The sequence below is a fragment of the Acinonyx jubatus genome, chromosome E4 (genome assembly GCF_027475565.1).
Source record: "Acinonyx jubatus isolate Ajub_Pintada_27869175 chromosome E4, VMU_Ajub_asm_v1.0, whole genome shotgun sequence".
Taxonomy (NCBI): Eukaryota; Metazoa; Chordata; class Mammalia; order Carnivora; family Felidae; genus Acinonyx; species Acinonyx jubatus.
In genome coordinates, this window is record NC_069395.1 from 56,961,957 (window position 1) to 56,989,339 (window position 27,383).

Below are 27,383 nucleotides of genomic sequence, written 5' to 3' on the forward strand. Positions count from 1 at the left end.
ACTTAAGTTTCTTAAAGGTAGGTCCCTCGTCTTTGTCAAGGAATCCTCAGATGCTAGAACTGAAAGGGACTTTAGACATCGTAAAAATAATCTGTTTCCTAGACAGGGCCTAGGTGTCTCGTATTCAGCAGGAGATTATTCAATAGCAGTTGAGCAAATGGCGAATGTCTTTATGTGCTTTGTAATCTGACCTCACCTCCGCCCCGGTGCACAAGGACACAAGAACACCCTGAACCTCTGAGCACATTTTATGCAATCATTAATTGCTCCACGTGGAGTTTCACCGTTTTATGAGCTTTTTCCTCCTGAAATGACCTTCACGACAGCTTAGGTGTAGTTTACGAGACAGATCCAGCGTCCCCCAAGCAGCCTGAGGAATTCAGCCCCGATTCAGCCTCTCTCGGACTGCCTGAGGCCCGCCGCGATCACCAAAGCAGCACCTGGTTAACGTCGTGAACCTGGCTCTGCTTACTTCATCAGCCTGAGCTTCTCTGGTGGTGCCGGGGGCCAGATCGGTGACCCCACCGCCGCCCCGGCTCGGTGGGTGGGCAACCCCGTGCAGTCACCGAGGTCAGCCGTGGCCCCCTTGAGATTCTTAGTAAGTTTCAGACGAGCCGCTCTGCACCTTCGGTTTGCAGCGGTCTCTGTAATGATGTAACTGCCCTGCTTGGCTCCCTGGGTGCGCCCCTGCGGTTTCTCTCTCCCACAGAGGGCTCCCCGCTCCCCTGCTCAAAGGCAGGCGTACCCCCTGCCCCACCTCGGGAGGAATCTGAAATCTACCTGGCCTTTAGAACAAACTTGTAAATGCACTATTCAAAATAGTCTGCTTTCTTCATGCACGTTGCGAAAGTACTGAAATGGAATGAACCCGGGTTAATCATTGACCGGGGCCAGCTGCTAGGCTGTGGGTTCACATACTTATTTCTTTTGACCATCACCTCAGACCCACGAGGTAAGGGCTGCTATTCTGATTTTACACACGGGAGTCTTGAGGCTCAGGGCGTTTGGTGAGTGGCAGGGCCCAGGCACTGAATTCTTTGGTTGGTTTGACTGCAAAGCTCATTCTGATTTCCTTGCTTTTGCTCATCTGAGGCCTGGAAAACCGCCCTCGAGCTCATAGCTTTGCCTCCAAACTCTCCATGACCTTTCCCACGGCTTTCACTCCTTCCTTCTTGCACGGGACCTTTCGCAGTTGTTTGGTTAACAATTTGGTCGCGTTACTCTCCCATATCAGGCTTTGAGCTGTAGAGCAACTTTCCCAGGACCGCGCGTGAAATCAGAACTGAAGTAACATCATTGCCTCACTGATGGGGATGGGGGTGGGGTGGGGGGCAGAAAGCATACGCTGGGACCTGGGTCCAAGCCAACACTTGTGGCATTTGTCTTACCCAGTGGCACGTCCAGCTGCGTCATAGAAGGTGGTGGCCACGTACTCGTCTTTCTTCACAAACCTCTGTCCAGACCCTGCTGTGTGCCAGGTACCGTACGAGGCCTTGCAAAGGCCATGATGAAAAAGGCATAGCTCCTGCTTTCCAGAAGGCCACAGACTGGCAGAAAGGCTCTGACTCTTAACCTCAACGTTTTGCTAGCCATAGTTCTGAAGCTGAGGACTCAATCAGGACTCAGAGCAAATTAGGAAATGGAGGTGATGTTATTTCTGAAGCTCATTGGAATTCCTGCTTGCCCAAACCTTGTTATCGATTAGGGTCCTTGGTTGGGTGTCATCACCGGCATCCTTGGATTCATAGCTGACCTTGGCCAATTTTGCATGACCCTCTACCTTAGCAGATAGAAGTACCATTTTTCAAGATTGACATGAAAAAAAACCCAAAAAACCCCAATAAGTTCCGCCCTGGGTCCCCACCCCCTACCTGGCCGCAGCGCTTTATAAAATCACTGATTGTTTTAACACCCTCGAGAAGCCAGCAGGGCAAGAAGGCCAGAATGATGCCCAGCAAACACAGGAATGGAGCACAGCTCTCTGGGAGTGTTTCCATGGTAACAGTGATAACAGCTTATATTTATAGACCTTCTATCTCCAAGGAGCTCAAAGCACTTCAGACGCATTATCTTCTGCAGAAGAGAGAGAGAGAAGGACAGAGGGACGGAGAGAGGGAGGAAGGGAGAATGAGAGGAAGAAGGAGGAGGAGAAGGAAGGGAGAGAGGGAGGGAGAGAGGGAGGAAGGGAAGCAGGGAGGGAGGGAGAGCATGAGCAGGAGACGGCAGAGGCGGGACAGAAGGACCGGGCGTGCTATTATACGCATCTCACAGATGGCACAGAATGGGGGCCTCAGTGACCCAAGGTGGCATGGTGAACCGGCGACAGATGGTGGACTGGATGGACTGGAGGGACGCCTGGAGCCCTCACTGCTGGCCTCGGGCAGATGTTAGGGCTGAGCTGCCGAGTCCTAGCATCTAGCTCTGCTCAGTGTCATCTGGGTGATCAGATAACTCCAGGGACGTCAGAGGCAGTTTGGCTCAACTATTGTTGACATGAAACACAGGGGCGATTCTTCTATGGAGATTTGAAGATAATGTTCAGGGCCCTCATAGCCACATAGTCACCAGACAATCCCAGACGCTATTCCCAGGAACGAGAGGCTTCGATGTTCTGATAACCTCAGACAAAAAGGACGGCACACACATATAGAGGGTCTACACCCATTGATGGAAGTGGTTCTTTAAACCCATTTCACAGTGCCCCTAGGACCGTCAGAGGGAAAGCATCTCGAACCATCCGCCCTGAGACACACACCTGTTCCATTAGACGTGAAAGGTGGGGTAGATTTATTTGAAGGCTACAGCCTGGTTACTTGAAAATGAGTTCTGTGAATCCCCGATCTGCCATTTTTTTTTTTCTCTTTTTGGTGTTGTTTACAGAACACTTTGTATGGGTAAAGCCACAGCCTCTGTAGAGGCGTAAACCTTGAGGTGGGTCGCAGCGATCTCGAACTCCTTCATCCGGGAGTCGTTTCCGGCCTCATTCCTTTTTAGTCGGAGTTTACCAACCCTGGTCCCGGCGTCTCACCCTCCTAGACCTTCTGTCCCTCTGCCCCCCGCCCGCCAACCTCTTCACTCCCCATTTGGTCTTTAGAAAATAGGATCTATCTTCTCTTTTGCAAAGACCTGTGATCTGCAGAAGATTCAGCCAACACTTGGCAGCCCTGAGAGGTAAGGTCTATCCCGTGTGGGTCCTCAGGGTCCTTCCCGAACAATCATGCTGGTTCCTACATCGCTTCTTGTCCACCTTCACGGGCTTCAGGGGCCCCCCCTGGGTTAAGGGGTTGTAGTTTGGTAACTCGAGTGGTTGAGCCTCAGGAAGGTTTAAAATGTTTGATTTACAGGGGTGTCCGGGTGGCCCTTCTGGCCCCTAGCTTTGTGCCATAGGCACTCAGTATTTGTAAATGAGTGACAGTTGTGTGGCTCCACCCTCCTTCCCTCCCTCTGTCCTCACACCTTTTTCTTGGCTCCCTATTCGTCTTCCTTGAGGGTCCCGCGCCTCCTGGCCCCTCCGGCTGGTTGCCATGTAGCATTTTATCTTTCCCCGTCCCAGCCCTTAACCACACAGCAGGGCGTTTGCTTATGCTCACATGAGTTCCTGGACGTCTTCTGTCTAGTGTCTGTTGTATGTAGAAAACAATATTTTGAAGGTTTACGCTTTGGGTTAAAAATTAATATTCTACTTATTAAAGTTAAAATTAGAAAAATATAGTTTATTTTTGTTCAGCTTACAGATGTAATTATTTTATTTCTTAGTCTAACAGAGCTTAGCAATCATTCCTAAAGGGCCTACGAATAAAGTGTGGTAATTACCTCTTAACATGTTGAGCCGTAATTCCAAATTTTATGTACACATTCATATACGCATGTACATATATACAGCACACACACGTATATATGCATATCTATTTGAATGATCAGACAAAGCTTTCCGGAGTACTTTCATACTTACATACATTTGAGCCCTTAAATTTATAAATACAAGGTTGCAGAGTTGTCTTATATGTTCCAATAAAGTTAGTAAGAATTCAACTTAAAATCGTAAAACTCCGCATTCGTTACTCAATTGTATTTTAAAGTGGCATTATGAGGCGACCATTCTAATTTGCCCAATTCTCTTAAAAATTACAAATATACAAAACAGTAAATATATACGATTTTCTCTTTAACATGGGCTATAAAATACTATGGTTTGGCTCTCTCACGTCTTTCCAGGCTTCATTCTCACTCTTCCTGGTGTTAAGAAACACATACCTGGGGCACCTGGTTGGTCACCCGGGTCTGCCTCTGGATGTTGGTTTGGGTTCGTGAGTTCGAACCCCGCATTGGGCTCTGCACTTGACAGTGTGGAGCCTGCTTGGGATTCTCTCTCTCCCTCTCTCTCTGCCCCTCCCATAAATATTAAAAAAAAAGAAGAAGGAGGAGAAAGAAACACATATTCTATCTAAAGGAAGACATTTGCCACACAGCTTACGAGCAGAGTTTTGGCCAGGACGTTGGTTTGCTCACTGTTGAAGGGACTTTTTGAACGGGTAGGAGTTGGAGACTTTCACACTAAAAAGGTGGCTCTCCCAGGTCCCCCGTTGGTCGGCACAGAGCAGACAAACGTTGTCATCTGACCCTCCGGCTACAGGCCGGCAGGGAGACACCTGTAGCCGAACCCAGGGGTGGTTATGGCTCATTGCATGGAGACAGACGGTACGCTGTGGGCAAGGAGGTGTTAGAGAGGACTTAGGAGGGGCTTGGGCTGGCTCGTGTTGGGGTGATTTGGGGCGGGGCTTCGGGAAGCCGACTTTGCTATGAATCGGATGCTGCCAGAGAGCAGAGATCACCGCGATGGGGAGGTTGGGAGGAAGGCGAGAGACGCGATCGGGACAGAAACGGCAGTCATTCCTGCTAGTCAGGAAGGGGATGTTGGCTCGTTTGGGGGTTTCGACAATGCCCGCGTTCTTGTCTGTTCAGACACATCACAGAGCCCTCTTGTCTGGAACTCGCTTCATCGCCGTCACGGGGTGGCCTGTTCCGCTCTCGGGTGAAATTGTTTCTGTTCCACGGAAACACCAAGACCTGGCCACAAGTGCCGGGCCAGATGGCAGTGGCAGCAAGGGGTAGCTGTGGTAGGAGGCTGGCTCCCGTGTGGACTCTAGGACAACCCTAGGTGGATCCCATCCTCCTGCTCCGCCCTCGCTGGGCCTCGGGGCGTAGCTTATCCGGGGGGCCTCGGTCCCTGGTTCCTCTTCCTCCTCCTCTCACCGTCTCTGTCGGTAACTGGTACCTTTCAGTGTAGCAACACTGTCCTTGGAGTCTGGAGAGCAAATCAGAGGTGCTCAGGGGCCCAAGGCCGGCTGGCCAGCGGGCGTTCCCTCCCCTCGTGCGGGCGCTCGCCCGTCCTCTTCCAGCCCAGACCTTCCACCCTGGCTGTTGGAGTCAGTCAAGCTGGCACGGACCAGGCTCTCAGCCCCCTGCGGCTTACTTGCCAAAAATATTTCTGCAACTGGAATGCAATTTGGAAAATGTCTTATAAACAGAGTATCTTGGAGAATATTTTAACTTCCCTGATCAAGGTATGATGCACTACTCTTCCGGATAATATAGCTCTCCCAGTGCTTAGAGATGGAGATCCTGGTTCACCCCGGTCCCTGATATCACCCCGGTCCCTTCAGTTGGACACCTTTCAAACGGAATTTGACGGGATCCCAAACATAACACGCTTAGAGTGCAGAGAAATGCTTAAGGGCCTGGCTCAGAGAACTTTGACTAGGGGGGGAAGAAAAGTCCAGAGACGAGTCTGTCCCACTATCCTACTCTCACTAGCCATGCAGAATCACTTTGATAAAGGCAACTTTTGGAGAACTACTCAAACATTTAGAAGATAAGAGTATACATATTTATATGCATATAAATGTACATATATACGGCTCACATACCCACACGTATACAACATATATAATATATAACATATATATCATATATAACACATATATCGTATAGATCATGTATACATGATACACACACATCATACGATATATATACATCTTCTTCCTCATTTGACTGATGCTGTGATTGTGTTAGCAAGAACGATGACCTTCCTTTGCAAATGCTTATTAAACCGACAGAATGAAGACGGCCTTGAGTACTCCTTGGTTGTTAAATTAAATTGCAGGGTATCTTTAATCAATCAACCCTACTGATGAACCAACAAGCGCCTTTCCTGAGAGGAACTGTCAAATGAACAAGTAAATGGCTGGAAGTGGACAATAGGCAAAATGTAGCGGTTTATTTATTGCTGATGGACACTGACCTCTTTCTAGACTTCAGTTTTAGCTTTTATGAATATGTCAAGGGCAAAGTACAGAATCCAAGTATGCAATAAGATCCTTGTGTAATGGGGCATTCACTGTTCTGAGAGCTGAGAGACCTGAATTCAAGTATCATCTTAGTCGTTAAACGTTGCCCTTAAGCAAACGCGCAAACAAAAATGTCTGGATCTCGGTTTTTGTAAGATCAGAGGAATTACACTAACAGGTTTAGTAGGTTGCTTACATCTTAAATATTCCAGATTTTACAGGGATACATGCATTTAGTCAATTATTTAATACAGGAAGCTCACAAGAAATAATAGCTCTTATCATTAGTGCATGCTGCCACCAGGTGAGGGTAATGTTTTGCCCATAAGATCGTGTGCTCCAAATTGTAGGCTTTTGCCATACCTGTGTTGTATCTGGGCATGCCGTATCTATATCATATCTGAAACATATGTAATACTGTCACCTTTTGCCTCCTTTAAAACAAATACTTGTTTAAACATTAAGCTTAGCCATTATCACGTACTTGCTGGCCCGCGTCTCGGTCTGCTCATGATCTGATTTTATCTATCGCCTATAAATGCTTCTTGGCCTGGAAGCTTGGGCTGGGGTCCTGGTAGGAATAATATAGTACATATCTGGGCCACTAAGATCCTGAAAAAAAAAAAAAAAAAAAACTTTGTCCAACCAGAAAAAAGTCATTTCCCTATTTCTCCTCAGGACGGGGGGAAAACAAAAATGCCTGGATCTCAGTTTTTGTAAAATTAGGGGAATTACACTAACAGGTTTAGTAGGTTGCTTACATCTTAAATATTCCAGATTTTACAGGGATACATGCATTTAGTCAATTATTTAATACAGGAAGCTCACAAGAAATAATAACTCTTATCATTAGTGCATGCTGCTACCGGGTGAGGGTAATGTTTTGCCCATAAGATTGCCCATAAGATTTATGCTTTTCATAAAGATCCTAGATATTAACAGCTTAATTATATGCCAACTGAAAATGTAAACATTATAGCAAGCATTTTTGATAAAGAAATTTTAGGTCGTTTTCTTGGTGAGCATCTTTTACTTTAAAAACCTGCATAGGAAGTGAACTATTTTAACAATAGCCTACCTAAAAAGACTTGTTTATTTTTATTATTGGGTACCGTATGTTAAATAAAACAAAAACACAAATTCACAGGGTTTTTCAAACTCTTTTATACTAAGAGTTTCGGGAAAGAAGGCCCTTCTCATGAGCTTGGTTTCGGTGCCCAAAGCTTAGTCCCGTGACCTTCAGTAGCAAGATCATACCCACAACATGTGGCAGCTGGAGACAAAGAAGGAAGGACATTAGGAAACATTCGGAGGACAGAATGTCTGGCATTAAAACCTCCCATTAGCACCAGAGCCTGCCTTAGGCACACAGATCTAATTGACTTTGGCAGTGCGTCTACCTTGTCATGCCAATAAAGTTAACCGAGGTTGAAAATTGATTGATAACACAACCCAGTTCTGTCTGTCTCTCCTTTCCCTTGGTCTGCGATTTGGCTTAGCTGAATGTGGCAGAACCCCCTCTTTCCGTCCCCGTGTTCTTCCTCCTCTCTGGGTCAGGACCTGGGTAGCCCCTTCCTGTGGGAGAGGCAGGCTGCCTCAGGAAATCGTCTTTCCTGGCCTCCTCCTACATCTACAGGCACTTGATGTCTGTTTAAGGAAAATTAAGCTGCTATGTACTCTGCGAAGTGTATTCAATGGTGTTCTGTCTACAGACGTATGTGTGCCTAGTTAATCCATTTAGGCAGAAAAAAAAAATAACATGACTCTCGCTAAAATAGTCTCAGCAACATGAGAAATGCTTTAGCACCTGCTCCACAGCTCACGGGGCATCCTTCTGACCTTGCAGAAGCTTGGATGCATCCTTCTGACCTTGCAGAAGCTTCTGGACCTTGCAGAAGAGGTGTGCCCCCGGGAACTGTGGATGGAAAAGAGACTGGAGGGGCGAGAGTGCCTGCGAGGTCTCAATCTGAAAGGACAGGAAGGGGAAGGAAGGAGCTACTTAGAAACTACAGGCTGTTAGATCTGCAGAGCTCTCTGGTGCTTTCTAGTAGAACCTCCTCATATTGTAGGCAAAGAGGCACAGTCCCCAAAGGGTAGTCGTCTGCCCAAAGACACGTGGCTGATTCAGTGACGAAGCCAACTTGGAATCCCGGGTTTCCTGACTCCTAGTCTGGTAGTGTTTTCCTTACACCACACTGTCTGTTTTACTTGTGAGAACTACTGGCGCTTCTGGGAGACGACGGACTCTAATCGCAACCTCACCACTGATGTTGGACATGACTTTGGGTGAGTCACTCTCTCGGAGCCTGTTTCGCTCTTTCTTTCAGCTGGGACAGCGCCGGGCCAAGGTGACGCACAGCCACAGCTCAAGCATTCTGGAGATAGGTGCACTCTAGATGTTTTTATTCTGTGTGTTTCAAGGAATGTTCTGAGCGGTCGATTGTACCCACACGTGTCTGCTTTCTTTGTTTTTCTCTACCTGGAGATTGCTTGGTCTCCTGATCAGAGCGTGTTAGAAGCAGACTAAATCTGACTGCTTCTGTATACGAGTTTCGCTTATTCCAGAGATCAACCAAATTCTGCTAGCACGTGAATCCTTCCCTTTGAGGCTGCCCCCAGAATGGCTGAGAAAGTGATTGCACCCGGTAAATCGAGACGGTGAAAACACAACACACAGCTAGGGCTCTCTTAGAATGACCGCCCTTAACAATTTGACCGGGACATTACAAGAGAATAATGACTTGGGCGTTTTTGGCTTTGAGCGAATCTAAAAGTTGAAATGATGTGAACTTCTAAAACGGACACACGAGGCGATAGCTACTCACGTTATTAAACGATTCTTTGTGCTTCTTGCAGACTTTTCTTCCATTAGCATAATGGAGAACTCAGCTCAATTTGTACACATCTATCGCGCAAAGTAGCTGACCCCAGATATGCAGAACGCGTTCAGAACCTCGTCTTTGCCACACACGCGCTACAGTCCTAACAATCTCTGTCTTCTCCCGTTATTGACTCATATTAAAGACGTTGAAAACTGAAAAAATAACGTACGTCTTCTCTACAAGGCACATAGAACTATTAGGACAGAATAGAAGGTTACCTGCGGTAAGTTTCTAGGAATTGCTTGGTCGGAGGCCATTCTTACTTGAAGGCTGTTGATGTACATCTTCAAACTGCCCTGAAGAAAAGTGGTACCCACCCCCCACCATCTGTGAGTTATTTTTTCCCCTGCACTCCCACAGCCAAGCCCATTATATTTTAAGAGACTATTTTTTAGAACAGTTTTAGGTTCACAGCAAAATTAAGAGGAAGGTACAAAGATTTTCCCACACCCAGTCTGCCCCCACACCTGCACAACCCCTTGCCCCGCAGAGTGCTACGCTTGTTACAACTAGTGAAACCGTATTGGTACAACTGAACCACTCAAAGTCCATCGTTTACATCAGGGTTCACTTTGGGTATTGGACGTAGTATGGGTTTGGACAGATAGATGGTGGCATGCATCCGTCATTATGGCATCGTACAGAGTACTGTGACTGCCCTAAAAGTCCTCTGCGTCGTGACTGTTGGTCCCTGCTGTCACCTCCTTTCCCCAGCCGAATCTTGCCAATCATGGGTCTCTTCACTGTCTCCAGAGTTTCTCCTTTTCCAGAAGGTCGTATAGCTGAAGTCACACCGTATGAAGCCTTTTCAGATTGGCTTCTTTCAACTCGGCAATGATAGGCATTTAAGGTTTTTCTATGCCTTTCCATAGCTTAGTAGTTCGTTTCTTTTCAGCGCCGAATAATATTCCATTGTCTGGATGTCGCACGGTTTATTTATCCATTCACCGACTGAAGGGAAGGGCATCTTGGTTTGTACCCAATTCTTGGCAATTATGAATGAAGCTGCCGTAAACTCTACGTGCAGGTTTTTGCGTGGATATAAGTTTTCAATTCCTTTGGGTAAATGAGGTAAAAGTGTGTTTAGCTTTGTAAGCAATTGTCAAACTGCCTTCGATAGTAGCTGTGCTATTTTGTATTCCCACTGGCAATGAATGTGAGTGTCTGTTTTTTCACATCTTCACCAGCATTTGGTATTGTCGGTGTTCTGGATTTCGGCCATTCCGATAGGGATGGGGTGGTATCGTGTTGTCATTTTAGTTTGTATTTCCATGATGAGAGACGATGTGGAGTTTATTTTCACACACCCTAATTGCCATCTGTATATCTTTTTTGGTGAGGTGCCTGCTAAGACTTGGCCCATTGTCCTATTTGGGTCGTTTGGGGGGTTTCTTCTTGTTGTTGAGTTTTAAACGTTCTCTGCATATTTTACATACTAGCTCTTTGTCATATGTGCCTTTCGCAAATATTTTCTCTCAGCCTGTTGCTTGTCTTCTTGTTCCCTTGACAGTGTCTTTTGCAGAGCAGACATTCTTATTAATTTTAATGAAGTTCGGCTCATCAACTGTTACTTTCATGGATCGCGCCTTTGGTGTTGTCTAAAAAGTCATCCCCATATCCGGCATCATCCAACTCTTCTGTGTGACCTTCCGGGACCTTTGGACTTTTGTGTTTTACATTTAGGTCTCTGATCCATTTTTTAAGATGCTTGTGTCATTTTGAGAGAAAGAGAGAGAGAGAGGCAGAGAGAGAGGGAGACAGAGGATACAACGCGGGCTCCACACTGACAGCAGAGAGCTCGATGAGGGGTTCTAACTCATGAACCATAAGATGTTGAACCAGCTGAGCCACCCAGGTGCCCCTCTAATCCATTTTGAGTTAATTTTGGTGAAGGGTGTAAGGTCTGTGTCTAGATTCTTTTTTTTTTTTTTTTTTTTGGCATATGGATGTCCAGTTTTAGCACCATTTGTCAAAAAGGCTATCTTTGCTCCGTTATATGGTCTTTGCTCCTTTGCCAAAGGTCAGTTGACTATTCTTATGTGCGCCTATTTCTATCCTGTTCAATTAATTTTTTTATTTTCTGTTCTTTTGTTAATACCACACCGTCTTGATTATTATAGTACCACTGTAGGTCTTGAAGTCAGCTACCTCAGTCCTCTGACTTCCTTCTCCTTCAACACTGTGTTGGCTATTATGGGTCTTTTGATATACATTTTAGAATCAGTTTGTCAATGTCCACAAAATAACTTGCTGGGCTTTTGATTTGGATTGCACCGAATCTACAGATGAAGTTGAGGAGGATTGACATTTTGACAAGATTGAGTCTGCCTATCCATGTTCATGGACTGTCTTTCCAATTATTTCATTCTTTGATTTCTTTCATCAGTTTTGTGGTTTTCCTCATAGAGATCTCCTACATACTTTTGGAATCATTTTTAATATTTACATACAAAAGATAATCACTTTCTTTAGACACACGCACAGGTCTCTAATAGCCAACAGGGGCAGAGGAAATGAGGTCCCGCCCTGTCCCCCACAGTCCCCATCCTGTGGTTGAAGCCACTGCCCGGCCATCCCTCCTTCCCAACATGGCAACTCACAGAGGTTGCTTTACACTTTGGTCGTAATGCGTTATGTATTCCGCGGTGGGTGCGTGTCCCTTCCCAACATCTCCATGCTTAAAACCAAAAATGGTTAGGGGTACATCCTTCCCAGTGGCATCAGTTCCTAAGCTATAGTGGATAGCTGAGGAGATCCGGTCACGAGTTATTTTGTGAAAGGGGTGCGAGGGCCAGAGCTGGGGTAGCTGTGGGCATTGCTGCACTCTGGTATCAGAGTGAGGACAGAAGAGATGGGACAGCACGGAGGGCACAGTGGCAAGCGGCGGGGGGGGGGGTTGTGAGACCCTGGGGACAATTCTCCCCACCAGGTTTAGATAGATCGATGTACCAAAGTTAAAAAAAAAAAAAAAAAACAAGAATCCGAATAATCCCCACTCCAAACACTGTTGACTTTTCAAACTTGTCCCACCGAGATAAGTCATACAGCAGTAACCATCTAGATCTTTCCAGGAAGTTAAGGTAGAGCTCCTGTACATGCAGTGTTAGATTTATACCTAAGAATTTCATTTTGGGAAGTAATGTAAATGGTATCGTGGTTTGTTTTTTTTTTTCCCATTTGGAACTCAAAAATTTATTGAATGAATACAGTCAATAAATAAATAAGTAAATAATAAATTCACCTTTCATCTGAAGTCTTTTCTGTTACAATAACCTTATTTCATTTTTTTATTATTATGTTTGCATCATGACAAGTGCACTCCTTAATCCCCATCACCTATCTCACCCCCCTCGCCTCCCCCCCACCTCCCCTCTAGTAACCATCAGTGTGTTCTCTGTAGTGAGGAGGCTGTCTCTTGGTTTGCCTCTCTCTCCTTTTCCTTTGTTCACTTGTTTTGTTCCTTAGATTCTGCAAATAAGATCATACGGTGTTTGTCTTTCTCTGACTCATTTTGTGTAGCATTATGCTCTCATCGGTTTAGCAAATGGCAAGATATTATTCTTTTTTATGGCTTTGCCCATTCATCTTCTTCGTCCACTCATCTTCTTTGTCCGTTCATCTACCAATGGACACTAGGGCTGCTTCCATCGTGTCCCAAGAGGGTGATTCCTGGATCGTAGGGTAGTGCGATTTTCGTTTTTTGAGGACGCTCCGTACTCTTCTCCACAGTGGCTGCACCGGTTTGCGTTCCCACCAACAGTGCTTTCTTTTTCTCCACGTCCTCGCCAACACTTGTAATGTCTTGTTTTGATTTTAGCTCGGCTCACCGGCGTGAGGTGGTCTCTCATTGTGGTTTTGATTTGCACTTCCCTGATGAGGAGGGATGTGGCGCATCTCGTCGTGTGCCTGTTGGCCCCCTGGAGGTCTTCTTTGGAGAGGTATCTGTTCGTGCCTTCGGGCCATTTTTAAATTTGATTATTTTGTTTTTTTGGGTGTTGAGTTTCATAAATTCTTTATGTGCTTTGGATGCTAGCCCTTTATCGGACATGCCATTTGCAAATACCTTCTCTCACTCCATAGGCTGCCTTTTACTTGTGCCGAATGCTTCCTTCGCCGTGCAGAGGGTTTTTGTTTTGATGCAGTCCCAATAGTCCATTTTTTATTTTGTTTCCCTTGCCTCAGGAGACATATCTAGAAAAATGTTGCTATGGTCGATTTCTCAGAGAAATGATTGCCTGTTCTCACTTCGAAGATTTTTATGGTTTCAGGTCTCACATTTAGGTCTTTAATCTGAGTTTATTTTTGTGTATGGTGAAAGAAAGCGGTCCAATTTCATTGTTTTGCACGTTCTTGTCTAGTTTTCCCAACACCGTTTGTTGAAGAGACCCTTTTTTCCCATCGGATGCGCATTCCTCCTTGGTCAAAAATTAATTGGAGATGTGATTATGGGTTTATTTCGGGGCTTTCTAGTCTGTTCTGTTGATCTGTGCGTCCATTTTTGCGTCCAAAGCCAGCATCCTGCTGTTTAAATTACTACCACTTTGGACTACAATTTGAAATCTGGAACTGTAATACCTGTTGTTCTGTTTTTCTTTGTCGAGATCAGTTGACTTTTGGAGGTCTTCTGTGGCTCCATACACGTTTTAGGATTGTCTGTTTTAGTTCTGTGGAAAGTGCTATTGGTATTTTTATGGGGGTTGCATCAAACCTGTAGATTGCTTTGGGAAGTATAGACATTTTAATAATATTTGTTCTTCTAACCCATGAGCACGGGATGTCTTTCTATGTCTTTGAATTGTCTTGAATTTCTTTCATCAGTGTTTTCCAGTTTTCCCACAGTACAGATCTCTCACCTCTTCGGTTGTTTATTCCTTGGTACGTTATTGATTTTAGTACAATTGCCAATGGGATCGTTGGTTTTCTTAATCTCTCTTTCTCCTGCCTTATTGCTAGTGTATAGGAATGCAAAAAGACTTCTGTGCATTGATTTTTTATCCAGTGAGTTCACTGAGTTCAGTTATCAGGTCTCTTCATTTTTTGATTGCGTCTTTAGGGTTTTCTATACATAATATAATGTCACCTGCAAATCGTGAGAGTTTTACTTTCTCCTTACCAGTTTGAGTGCCTTGATTTCCTTGTTTTGTCTACTTGCTGTGGCTAGGACTTCCAGTACTATGTTGAATGAAAGTGGTGAGAGGGGACATCCTGGTCTCATTCCTGAACTCAGAGGAAACGGTATTGTGGTTTTCATTTTGATTTTCGCGTTGTCATCACTGGCATATGATAATTAAAATTTTTTTAATGCTTATTTTTGAGAGAGAGAGAGAGAGAGAGAGAGAGAGAGACAGAGTGCAAGCAGGGGAGGGGCGGAGAGAGAGGGAGACACAGAATCCGAAGCAGGCTCCGGGCTCCAAGCTGTCAGCACGGAGCCGGGTGCGGGGCTCGAACTCACGGACGGCGAGATCATGACCTGAGCTGAAGTCGGAGACTCTGCCGACTGAGCCGCCCAGGCGCCCACCTTCTGTGCATTAACATCCTCCAACCTTGCTATAACCGCTTATTGGTTTCAGGAGTTTTGGTTATTGTTGCTGTCGCTGTCCTTGATCCATTTGGATTTTCTGTATCGATGACCAGGTCATCTGCAAAAACATAGGTGGGCTGAAAATAACCAGGGGTAGGTAGGATTCACATCAGTGAAACAGCAAAGGATGGGCGCAGGTGGAGGGTTTGGAGTGGGAGGCAAGTGTGTACTGTCCACGGGACGTCGCATCAGGGACAGAGTTGAAGGTGCAGATTGTGGAGAATGGCGAGCACCAGCTTAGAGAAAAGGCGTGGGACCATGTTGCAAAGCAGGACAGATGCCAGGCGCTGGGGCCGGAGCTTTTTACATAGACAGTTAGGGACTCCTGGCAATTCTTGAGAGGAGAGCAATAAAACGAAAACCTCCAGGTTGGGATTAGTTCGGGGATTTGTTTCAGGCTGTCTGGGAAATAAGAGAGACTGATGTCAAGGAGGCTGATTCTGTGATAACCCCTCAGAATTGCTTTCTGGAAAACGGAGGGAATTTTCTCACCTTCCAAAGATTGAGATGAAATTGGTCACATGTTCTCCTTTGTGTTCCGTACTTGTGCCTGGCGAGCTTGGTTTTCTCCAAAGTTGTGCCTTCCTTTAAGGTAATATGTAAAAATCAAACTGAAGAGGACAATCGGGTTGTTGTTTTGATTTCCTTTTCTAAAACTTATTTTTTTTTAAATTTTTTTTAACGTTTATTTATTTTTGAGACAGAGAGAGACAGAGCATGAATGGGGGAGGGGCAGAGAGAGAGGGAGACACAGAATCGGAAACAGGCTCCAAGCTCTGAGCCACTGGCCCAGAGCCCAACACGGGGCTCGAACTCGCGGACCGCGATATCGTGACCTGAGCTGAAGTCGGACGCTTAACCGACTGAGCCACCCAGGCGCCCCTAAGACTTATTTTTTTTAATGTTGGTTTATTTTTGAGAGGAGGGAGGGGCAAGGAGAGAGGGAGAGAGAGAATCCCAAGCAGTCTCCGTGCCGACATGAGATCGAGACCTGAGCCGAGATCGAGAACCCGACGCTTAACTAACTTAGTCACCCAGGCGCCCCAAGTTGTTGTTTCCTAATTGAACGTATAGTTTGCAAACATCTGAGGAAACACAGCTAAGGGTAGGTGTGGAGCCATTGTAACCTAGCATTTCTGCAGGGGATTTTACACTTTTACAAAGAACCTCCACGTCCATTGTCTCAGGGGACTCCAGAGCGGAACCTTAGGGATGAGAAAACTGACAAACAGTGTTGCCCAAGGTCGCAAAGCTAGCAACAGGTGAAGCCGGTACATTATTTTAAGAGGACAGTTCTATTTATCAAAATTGAACAGAGAACATTTCTGGAATTATAATCTAATAGGAAACATGGTTTGATTTTTAAATATCAAACGCAGAGAATCTCTGATGAATACAACTTTTGCAGGAAGTGAGTTTCCCCTGCCTTTTTTTTTTTTTTTCCTGATAATGACTAAAATACCACCACCGGAGGCACCATTTTTTTTTTTTTTCCTGAACATATCGCAAATCCCACCACTTACATTAATGGCTATTAATCTTTCCAGTTCATCAGCAAAAACCCCACCGTTGATGTAATACTAACATGTTTTTGAGGGCTTACTGTGTGTGAGGCACTCTGGTGAAACATTTCCTGTGTCATCTCATTTATTTCCTTCCAAGACCCTCTAAGGGAGGCATTGCTCTGATTCTGCTCTCATTTTCCAAAATGGGAAAACTGAGGCTTCGGGAGAGGGTAAGAACTTTAACAAGTTCGCCCAGCTGAGAGGTGGGGCAGCCAGGGATCAAGGCCAGCTTTGTCCTGCTGGAGCGTCTTAGCCATTCAGGAATAAGCTCAAGACATTTCTCTGGTTTCATATCCTGGGAAGCTCCTGGACACTCTGGCAGGAGCCAGGGAGTATCCTGTTGTTCCTTGTCACTTGAGTGACAAACCCCTGAGCAGCTCAGCCAGCAACCGATCCTCAGGGGAGAGCTGACATTTCGCTCAGCCTGTTCTGTCTGGTTTTTGTCCCCTTCTCTTTGCCAATAGGAATTAATTAGTGCCGGTAAGAGGTCATCGGATTATGAAAGGGATGTCAATAAAGCAGCTATAGGAAAATACCCTTGGTAGGTAGCAATAGTCTGCGTTTGCTGCACAGGATGTATAAGCCTTCAAACACGGTGCAATCTGTATGCAGGTGAGTCACATGTCTATCCCAAGCGAGTTCATGCGTCAGGGGAAGAAAACGAAGCAGAGATGGGATTCGCAAAGTCTCTCCAAGGCCGTAGGTCGAGGCCGACCACAATGTCGTCGCTGTCAGCCTTACAGGTGTAACAAGGGGGGACCTGCACGGAGCAGGGGCTCATCTCTGGGGAGAGTCTAGAACGGAAACCTCTCCCAAACTCTGCCAAGCAAGGCAGTGGGAAAAGCGGTTGAATGCACAGCACACTCTGGATTCTGGAATCGGAATTATTGGCCAAAGCTTAAATAATCAAATAACTCTACGCTTCAAATTCCTCAGGGGCGAGAGGGGCATGATACAGGTGCCTTCTGTGCAGGGTTATCGTGAGGATAGTGAGATAGCGCTGGTGAGATGCTGAGCAAAGCGGCCTGCGCCTTCCCAGGTAACGGCAAATATACGTGCAACGCTCCAGCGAAAAACAAACTCCTTTGGCATAAGCTGTTGGTTTCAAAAAAGAGAGAGGCATCCTGTTGTTATGGGGAAAACATATTAACTGAGCACCTATGCTGTGGTGCTCACAGCACCAGGTTTGGATTAGAGGTTTGGATTACATTGAATTGTGTATTATCATTCCCAGTTCGTAAGTGAAAATGTGAAAATTCAACTAATTGGCTCAAGGTCAGGTGGGAAAACCACAATTTTAACTCAGGTCCGTCTGACTTTCAAGTTTCCGCCTTATGGTATCATGTCTCAGGCACACATGTTTCAGGCACGAGATACAGAGTTAAGATGTTTCCGTGAGTTCACGCCTTAGCACGACTGAATTTTGCCGCCACCCTGCTTACAGGACTCCAAGTCCACAAAAGTGGGGCATTCAAATGTCTACACAGGTGCCAGACAGGGGTCTCTCACTGCATGTGAGAAAGTTAGCGGGGTCCACTGGATATTGACTCACGGAGAATGCTGAGCCCCGGTGACAGGGAGACAATAGGGAGTAGTGGGGACTGGGGCGAGCTGGCAAGCTGCATCACCGCTCCACCGTGGCCCATTTCGGTCATACGTGCAAGTGGTTTTTGCAAAAATCTTGTGATTTTTTTGAGAGAAGATAAACATTTAGACTTGCATTAAATTTTTTTCATTACGCTTTTTCGTGTGAAAGAAGTGTAGATTCGCGCGCAGGTGTAAGGAATAATATAGAGAGCTCCCTGGTGGTCCTTTACCCAGTTTCCCCCAAAGGTAACATCTTGCAATATTATAACGAGGGTTGGCATTGATATAGGCGAGGTACAGAATATTTCCATCCTCGTAAGAATCCCTCATGTACAAGAGAAGAAAACTACGAACACCAAGTACTCATCACAAATATAAACGCAAACATCTGTTCTATGGAATCTCTTTCAGGAAACAGAAGAGGAGGGAACATTTCCCAATGTATTTTATGAAGCTAGTGTTACTCGGATATTAAAACTAGACAAAACGGTATGAAAAAAGATTTCTCTTACTTAAAAAAAAATTAGTAATTACATTTCCTTAAGAGTTTATAGAGTTGTTAGACCCCCCGATATTCTATAGATATAAACTATGCTGATAACACTATTCAGCTGCAAACAAGTCTACCTTCCGTCAGAAGGAAAGGACAACTTCAAGGCTGTGAGCTTGAAGTTCTGTGGGCTGTGAGCTCACAGAATGGATCCTTGAGCCACAGAGGTCTTAGAACCTAAAATCTGCCCAGCTGGATTGCAAAATGGGTCGGGAGTAGTAACTCCCGTCTTCCTTCCTTTTTTCGTTTTGAGTGGGAATGTCGATAATTTGGTAACTGATGCCTGTCCTATCACTGCATTTTGGGAGAAGCTGACTTGGTTTCTAGGTCCGTAGATGGAGAGGAATTTTGCTCCAGGCTGGATGTAATTAAGAGTCTTCCCATAACTGTGCAAATGACTGAGATGATGACATTTGGAAATTTGAGTTGATGAGCATTTGGTCTTTGCGTTTATGCCGTAATGGATTGAGACTTTTGAGGACCTCAGGGTGGGGTGAATACACTTTGCCTGTGGGCCGGGCATGAATCTTTGGGAGCCAGAGGGCAGACTGGAGCAGGCAGAACAGTGGCTCTTCCGAGAAGTTCACGCCCTCATCCCCAGATCTTGTGAATGGATGACCTTTGCCATGGCAAAAGGGACTTTACAGACGTGACTGACCATCTTGAGACGGGGAGATTATCCTGGATTCCCTCGGTGCACCCAAGAAAACCACAAGGGTCCTTGCAAGTGAAAGAGAGGGACAAGGGAGTTACTGTCGGTGTGATGCCATGTGAGAAGGACTGGCATAGACTCCTGGCTTTGAAGACGGGGGAAGGGGTCATGAGCCAAGGAACGAGGGCACAGCCTCAGGCAGGTGGACATAGACTCCTCACTGGTGTCCCCATGAAGTCACACAGTCTTGACGCACCTTGAGTTTAGCCCGATGAGACCCACTTTGGACTTCCGACCTCCAGAACTGTAAGATATTAAATTTGTTTTTTTTTTTTAATTTTTTAATGTTTATTTATTTTTGAGAGAGACAGAGAAAGAATGTGAGTGGGTTAGGGGCAGAGAGAGAGAGGGAGACACAGAATCCAAAGCAGGCTCCAGGCTGTCAGCACAGAGCCCGACGCGGGGCTCGAACTCACGAGCTGTGAGATCATGACCTGAGCCGAAGTCGGACGCTCAACCGACTGAGCCACCCAGGTGCCCCAAATTTGTTTTGTTTTAAGATAACGAAGTTTGCGATAATTTGTCACGGCAGCAGTAAGAAACTAAGGCAAGTCCATACGCTGAGTTTTAATTTTGATTGCTGTATTTTTCAGTTCTATAACATCCATTTCGTTCTTTTTCGTATCTTCTGTTTCTTTGCTGAGGCTTTCTATCTTTTCTAAACTGTGGGTCTTTTTTTTTTTTTAGTTAAAAATGTTTTTTATTTGAGAAAGAGAAAGAGAATCTCAAGCAGGTTCCACACTCAGCACGGAGCCCAACGTGGGGCTTGATCCCACGATGCCGGGGTCATGACCTGAGCCCAAGTCAAGAGTCAGATGCTCAACCGACTGAGCCACCCAGGCACTGTGAGGGTTTCAAATTTTTTTTTTTTTTTAATAAGTTTCAAGCACGTTCACAATTGCTTGTGGAGGAATTTTTATCTTGGGCAGTTTTGAAATCTTTGTTGAGTAAGTCTGACATTTCTGTCATCTCTGTGTTGGCATCTATGGAAGGTCTTTTTTTCATTCCCTTTGAGATCTTCCTGGCTTGGGGGGTGATGGGTGACTTTTGATTGGAACGGGGACATTTTTGCATTGTGTTCGGAGGCTCCGGATGTTGTTTAAATCTACTCCTTTCTCTGACCTCTGCTGACACCATCTTGGCGGGAGGTTCGGGCTGCCATCTTGCCACTTTCAGGCAAAGGTGGAAGGCGAGGTTCGGCCAGGCTCACCACTTGGCCTCCATTGACACTCAAGTGGGGGGGTCGCTCCTTTGAGGAATGGTAGATACGCCTCATTACTGCCTGACAGGCCCTCCATGAAGGGGGAGGTGAGGGCTGTCTACCAGTCATAGCGGATGAAATCCTGGCTCCCTTCTTGGCCATCTCTGACACCACCCCAGTTGGGCGGTTGGGGTTAGAGCCTCACAAGAGTGGAAATCAAGGCTTCTCACTAGCGGGTGGGGGTGGGGCCACAGATCTTTTTCTGAGGTGTCTGGCTGGAGTAGAGCAGTTATCGTGTAAACACTTTGCGTCTTGTTGGGCTGTCCTTCTGTCCTTCTGTCATTCAGGCTTCAGAAAGCAGGCTTTTCTTGGAGCTTTTGTTATTTGCGCCTGTTACTGGCACGAGCATTTCTGGATTGCAGGTTTCTTTTTTTTTCAAAAAAAATTTTTAATGTTTTTACTTATTTTTGAAGGAGAGAGAGAGAGAGAGACAGAGCATGGGTGGGGGAGGAGCAGAGAGAGAGGGAGACCCAGAATCCGAAGCAGGCTCCAGGCTCCGAGCTGTCAGCACAGAGCCCGACGCGGGGCTTGAACTCATGAACCGTGAGATCATGACCTGAGCTGAGCTGAAGTCGGAAGCTGATCCGACTGAGCTGAAGTCGGATGCTTAACTGACTGAGCCACCCAGGCGCCCCAGGATTGCTTTAGTTCTAAGCCTGGGATATGTGAGCCAAAAAGAAAATTCTTGGAACTCACTATCGTGTTGTTTCTCAGGTCCTGAGACTCCTATCCAACGTGGCTTCTCTTTTTTATTTTCTAGAGTCTTCTGTTTGTTTTATGTACAGTGTTCAAGGTTTTAGTTGTACTTAGTGGGAGGCGTGGAACAAGGTAAGTCTGCTCCAGCTTTCTGGAAGTGAAAATCTGTCCTCATTTTTTTAATGTTGGTAACCAGTTAAAAGTAACAGTAACAAATTTCGGGAAGGGATGTCAAAGAAAAACCATCTCTTTGGTCCAGGGCTCTCTGGTTGTGATTTCTAAATCTTTGTTAACAGAAGGAAACTGAAGGAATAGAAATGTTTACTTGTGTATGGATGCCTGTGGTGGCGAGGTGTGATCGGCAAAGGGAGGGGTGATAGAAAGATAATTTTGAAGCCTGGAGACCCTGGGGGGAGGGAAGGCCTAGAGGTCAGGAAACTCTAAAACACAGACCCCAGCAGGTGTCTGGAGGGAGAGCTCTTGGCTCCTAAGACCTCTCAGTACTTGAAAGTCCCTGTGTTCAAGTTTGCCGGAGCTACTGCCTTGGAATTTTCTCTTTAGTTACCAACTTAAAAAGAAGAATTTTTTTCTGGTTATAAAATTAATACAGTTTCATGTTGAGAAAATAGGAAAACTCAGACAAGGAGAAAGAACGAAATAACCCTCCCCCCCCCCCCCCGCAAACCTTTTCTTCAGAAACCGCGGTTAATATTTTGGTGTGTTTCCATCCAGCGTTTTAATCTGTCTATCCATCCATCTACATACATAAAATTGTGGCTATTCCCTTGTATACTTTTAACTGTTTTTCACGCCCTTCCCTTGTCACTGAATGATTTGGAAGCCACGCTTTTGATAACGCTATTGGGTTCCGTTATTTGAAACTTTGCAACATTGCTCCCATTGTTGAACGGTTTATTGTTTATAATTTCTCACCATTAGAAATAGTGCTGTGATGAGAATGCTTGGCCGTACATCCTCTTCAATCCTAGACGCGGCAAGGCTTGAGCAAAGGGTATTTAAGACTTTTGGATCCTCAGCTTGTTCTCCCAAAAGGCTACCAATTTATATTTCCACCTCCAGGAGTAGACAACGCTTGCCTCACTACAGTCTTGCAGGCACAGAGAATGATCATTTCAAAAAATCTTTGCGAATTGGAAAGCAGAAAGTTCTCTGGTCATCTAATTTGCATTTATTTTGTTCCTGCTGGTGTTAAACATGTCTTTTTGGCCTTTAAAATTTTTTTCTGATAACGGCTTTTCGTTCCTTGCCATTTTTTTTTCCCACTGTAATTTTTCTTCTTAGTGGTTCGTCTGTCACATGTGTTACAAGGATATTTTTCTAGTGCACCATTGCCTTTTGATTTGTATGTGATACTTGACAGAAAGCAGTTTACAATTTCAAGTCTGTTTGTTTGTTTGTTTGTTTGGGTTATTTATTTATTTATATTTTGTTTTCGAGAGAAGAGAGAACACAAGCCGGGGAGAGGCAGAGAGGGAGAGAGAGAATCTTTTTTTTTTTTTTGGAAGAAGGAAATAAATTCAATTATTTATGTATTAAATAACATTATCTGTACAATGCAAAGCCCAGGCCCAGATGTCTTAGATCAACTATAACATACATTTAATGAGGAATCAATACTCAGGACTCCTAAACATCTAGGAATGCTTTTCACTTAATTCTGTGCGTGTATTATACTGTGATACCAAAGCCATACACGGGCGCCACAAGTAAGTATAATTGCAGATCAGTATAACCCAGGAATATAGTCACAGAAATCTTTAATAAAATACTAGAAAATGGAAGGTCCTGAAGTCACATAAACTTCTCAACAGATACAGGCAACTACCCTTTAAAACCCCACACCGGGGCGCCTGGGTGGCTCAGTCGGTTAAGCGTCCGACTTCAGCTTGGGTCACGATCTCGCAGTCTGTGAGTTCGAGCCCCGTGTCGGGCTCTGGGCTGATGGCTCAGAGCCTGGAGCCTGTTTCCGATTCTGTGTCTCCCTCTCTCTCTGCCCCTCCCCCGTTCATGCTCTGTCTCTCTCTGTCTCAAAAATAAATAAACATTAAAAAAAAAAATTAAAACCCCACACCCATTTACAATTTTAAAAAGTCTTCAACAAACTAGGAATAGAAAGGAACTATTTCACCCTGATAAAGGGCATCTCTGAAAAACCTACAGGTGACATCATACTTAACAGAACATCATAATAGCCAAGTATGTTTTCTGAGAGAGAGGGAATCTTAAGCAGGCTCCACACTCAGCATGGAGCCTCATGTGGGGCTCAATCCCATGACCCTGGGATCGTGAACTGAGCTGAAATCAAGAGTCGGATGCTTAACCGGTTGAGCCACCCTGGCGCCCCATCGAGTCTGTTATTCTTTTATTTGGATTCCTATCAAGCTTTTGTGCTTAGAAAGTTCTTCTCTATTCATTCCATTTATCTGCTGCTGTGTAACGAACCACCTCAAAATGTAATGGCTTAAAACAACAGTCGTCTCCCATTTTATAACTTTTGTAGGTCAGGAATTGGGCAGGTTCAGCTGGTGGCTTTTCTGCAACGCCTGATGTTGACAGAAGTCATGGAGTCTCTCTGCATTGAGAGAAGCCAAGATGGCGTCACCCACATGTTGGGAGCCTTGCGGCATGGCCACAAGGCTGGGCTGAGTAGGGACAGTTCCCTGAATGTTTCCATGTGGCCTGCCCAACATGCCGCTTAGGCGTAGTCAGAATTCTTACATGGCAGCTCAGGGCTCTGAAAGTAAGTGTTCCGGCAAACAAAGCAGAAGCAAGAAAGCCTTTTATGACGTAGCCTTGGATGCCAACTGCTCTAATGGTCAAAGCAGTCTCCACCTGCCCAGATTCAAGTAGGTTTCATGGGCTCTATCATATTATTTGTGGCCATATTTTCATGTTGCCAGTCTATCCCAGGGTAAGTTACAAGCACACCTACCTTTTCTTCTAGCTTGTGTATGCTACTGCTGCTGCTTCTCCTTCTTGCTCTGTCTTTTTATAAACACAGAATCCTTAATCCATCTAGAAAATGTTTTTATACAGAATTTACAATGAGGTTCAAATTTGAGTATTTCTCCCTAATAGTAAATGATTTCACTATAACCCTTTCTGGAACAACCATCTCCTCCCCGATGGCTAACTTTTATGGACACTAGGGCCTGTGTGAATATTCTGTTAGTGGAGGAAAAACAGCCTTGACTTTTCTAGCACTCTTCTCTCTGAGCTAAGAGTAGAACCTCCTAGTTAAGTTCAGCTTTTCAGTCTGAAAAGCACTGGCCACACCACTGACCCTGGGCTGGCCGACAAGCATCGCTCTGGAAGGTCTCTCTTAGCTGGAAGGACTGTTGACCTAACACAGAGGGGCTGCTACTTTTCAGTCTGCTTTTCACCACGGGAGGCTCTGGGGCTGTGAGCCTTGGGCTGCTGCCCTGGGTGTGTCTGAGGTGCTTTTGTTGTTATAATTCCAAGTATAATAGTTCCTGGGGAAGATTGCTTCTGAGATGAAGTAACTTGATTGCTTCCAGTGGGGAAAAGCATTAGCTCACTTCTATTAATGAACTTGGCCCAGCTGAACAAAGGAGGAACTCCAGTACTATGGGGCCGGTTCCCCTTCCCCTCCCCCTCCTCCTCCCCCTCCATCCTTAGGTCTTGGCCAACACTGGCTCCACCCGCCAAGCCTCCACCCTGGAGGGACCTCTGGCCTGGCCCCCAGCTTCCTCACTGACCTCTCTGCTTCCTCCTCCCCACCACATAGGAATGTGGGGCTGACCCTTGTGTTACAGCTCTCACAATTCTGTGTTCTTCGCCTGGGCTCTCCCTTTGGTTCGTAACAACCCGCATTGTGGCTGTGGTGGTTGTGGCCACTCCTGTCCTGACTTTTCTGCTATGCTGCTAGCTTTGTGACCCTATCTTGTTTAATTGCACCCAACCAGTTTGGTGAGGTGGCCACTATCATTCCCATTCTGGAGAGAAGTGGATGGTGGAACAAGGATTTTAACCTCGGTAGTCTGCTTAGTGTTTAGACAATGTAGGAGACTCTCTCTCTTCCCTCATACTAATCTCAATTCCTAACCGTGGACTGGTATTTCCTTGAAAAAAAAAAAAAAGCCACACGCAGCTGATACCAAGGGCCACAGGGGAAGGACACCTGCCTGAGGACATATAATGCTGTCTGGCAGGAACATTTGAAACTCAGCCCTCCTGAAGGTTCACTTGCCTCATTCCTCTGCTTCCTGCCAGCTCATTCTCTCAGACGAGGCACAGCAGAGATGACTACCCTTCAGTTAACTGGCCACCCCCCCCCCCACCTTCTCTGGGGAGTTTTCTGCGTAACTTAATTCTCCAGCTCCGTGGCTCACTTCTTCTTTTTCAAACTCTTTCTTCCAGAGGAAATTTGCTTCTGTGGCCGGAGCCCCCAAATACACCAAGCCCTCCGTGGAGAGAAAGAGGCAGAGGCAGAGAAGGAAGAGGTTTCATAACACAGATACTATAGGTTGCTCATTGCTGAGGAATCTGGGCATTGGATGGCACTTGTCCCGGGTGGAAGGTCCAGCAGCTTGGGGAAGGGCTGGCACCGAGATAGGCAGGAGGCAATGGGGAGGACTTTCCAAGGAGGGTGGGGGGGGTAGGGAGAACCCAGAGAAGGCTCCCACAGGCTGTGCCCTGTGCTCCCTTTTAGCCCTTCTGAAAATAACAAGATGGAAACCCGAGCTGTCAGCACTGGGGGCCTGCCAGATTCTGGGGTGGGGGGGTATGAACAGGAGAGGAATGGACCAACCCGAAGTTAAGTGAAGGAATAGCGAGTGATCAGTGAATCGGCTACTTGACCATCACATTTTATACTTAATACAAATCTTGGAGAGGAAGACTTAGGCATGTCTTCAGGATCAAATAGTTTCTTGACCTATTTCTTTTGGTCAAAGTCCTTTTTTTTTTCATAAGGATGAAAAGATTTCAAGCTTTTCCAAAAGCACCTTTATACAGCTCCCAGCAGGGTCTCCAATAAAGTTGTGAATTGTGTTTCCTGCTTATGAAAAGAGTGCTATATCCTCCAGAGAGGGGCATTGGTCAGTCTTGTAACAGAGAGTGAAATCGGGGCCACATATCACCATTTCGACTTCGATACTTCTCTGGAATCAGAATGTGTGTACCATCAGCCCAGGTGACTCAGCACTACAAGAAGGCTTTGTTTTCTTTGCGCTGGTGAGCCTACTTTAATATTTTGCATACGCGAAGCTTTTGGTGGAGCCTTTCTATTGCTTCAGCCCACACAGATAAATGACGGTTGGGCCATTCTGAATTAATGCTTTTGAAAGGGCTTTATATCTTTAATCAGATTGTAGCTCTGGGTAAACAAAATCCTTGTCTTTGGATAGTTTGATTTTCCCAAGAATGAAATTAGTGTAATTTTATTCATTCTCTCCTTAGAGGTCGGTGGGGCAATTTTGTCTGTTGTAGACACGGCTGGTTGCCTATCAGGGGGCTATTTCCCTCTAGCTACCTTGCTCTCAGAATCTTAATTTTGGCTGCCCTCCTCTGAGGGGTTGTGTCCCGTACAGGAACTTGGACTCTCCCCCACCTCCGAGGGTGAGTCTTCATTGGTCTAGGCCAATTGCGGTGGCCTCGCCTCGCCCCGCCTCGGGATTGTTGAAGCATGGGTAGATTGTGCCAATTCTGGCCAGTGAGACGTAGGGGACCAGCCCCCCTTCTCTGGAAGGACGCAAGATGCGGGCCTTCTCTTTTTCTCTTTCTGAAGGTGGTTTCTGGCACGTGAGGCCTGACCTACAGCAGATCTGGGGACTGGGGGAGAAAGCTGCAGAATTGTTAAGCTAGATGCACGACGTTCCTATGTCGGTGAACGACCCCGCTCCGAAACTGTCCTACCTCCAAACTGGACATGATGCAAAGTAATAAACATCCTTATCGGGCGGGCCCTGGTGGTTAGATTCTCTATCCTTCGCTGTCCAGAGCATCTTACATAGCCTTTGTTTGGAAAGGGGAAGTTGACGTTGGCCGGGTAAGTCAAAACCAAAAGATGGGAAGGGAAGCAGCCGTGTTTGACTGGTGGTCCTGGCAGATTTGTAATCCTCTGCTAATCCTCGCCAAAGAGTTGGCACTGGTGGGAAAACTATTTCCTGAGGTTGAGCTGGTTCAAAAAGAGAGTACATCCAAGGCGTAGCAGAGAAGG

At 45.8% G+C, this 27,383-nt stretch overlaps 1 long non-coding RNA gene across 10 annotated transcripts in view; it reads left to right on the plus strand.

The window, feature by feature from the left end:
- Positions 1 to 232: 232 nt before the first annotated feature.
- The window catches only part of LOC113595619 (uncharacterized), a 110,182-nt gene continuing 83,031 nt past the window's right edge, over positions 233 to 27,383 (plus strand). For 4 of the 10 annotated variants that reach the window (XR_008292911.1, XR_008292919.1, XR_008292920.1 and 1 more), the window contains exon 1: positions 259 to 598. This is a non-coding gene — a long non-coding RNA (uncharacterized LOC113595619). The other 6 variants (XR_008292918.1, XR_008292921.1, XR_008292913.1 and 3 more) reach the window with 6 other exon arrangements.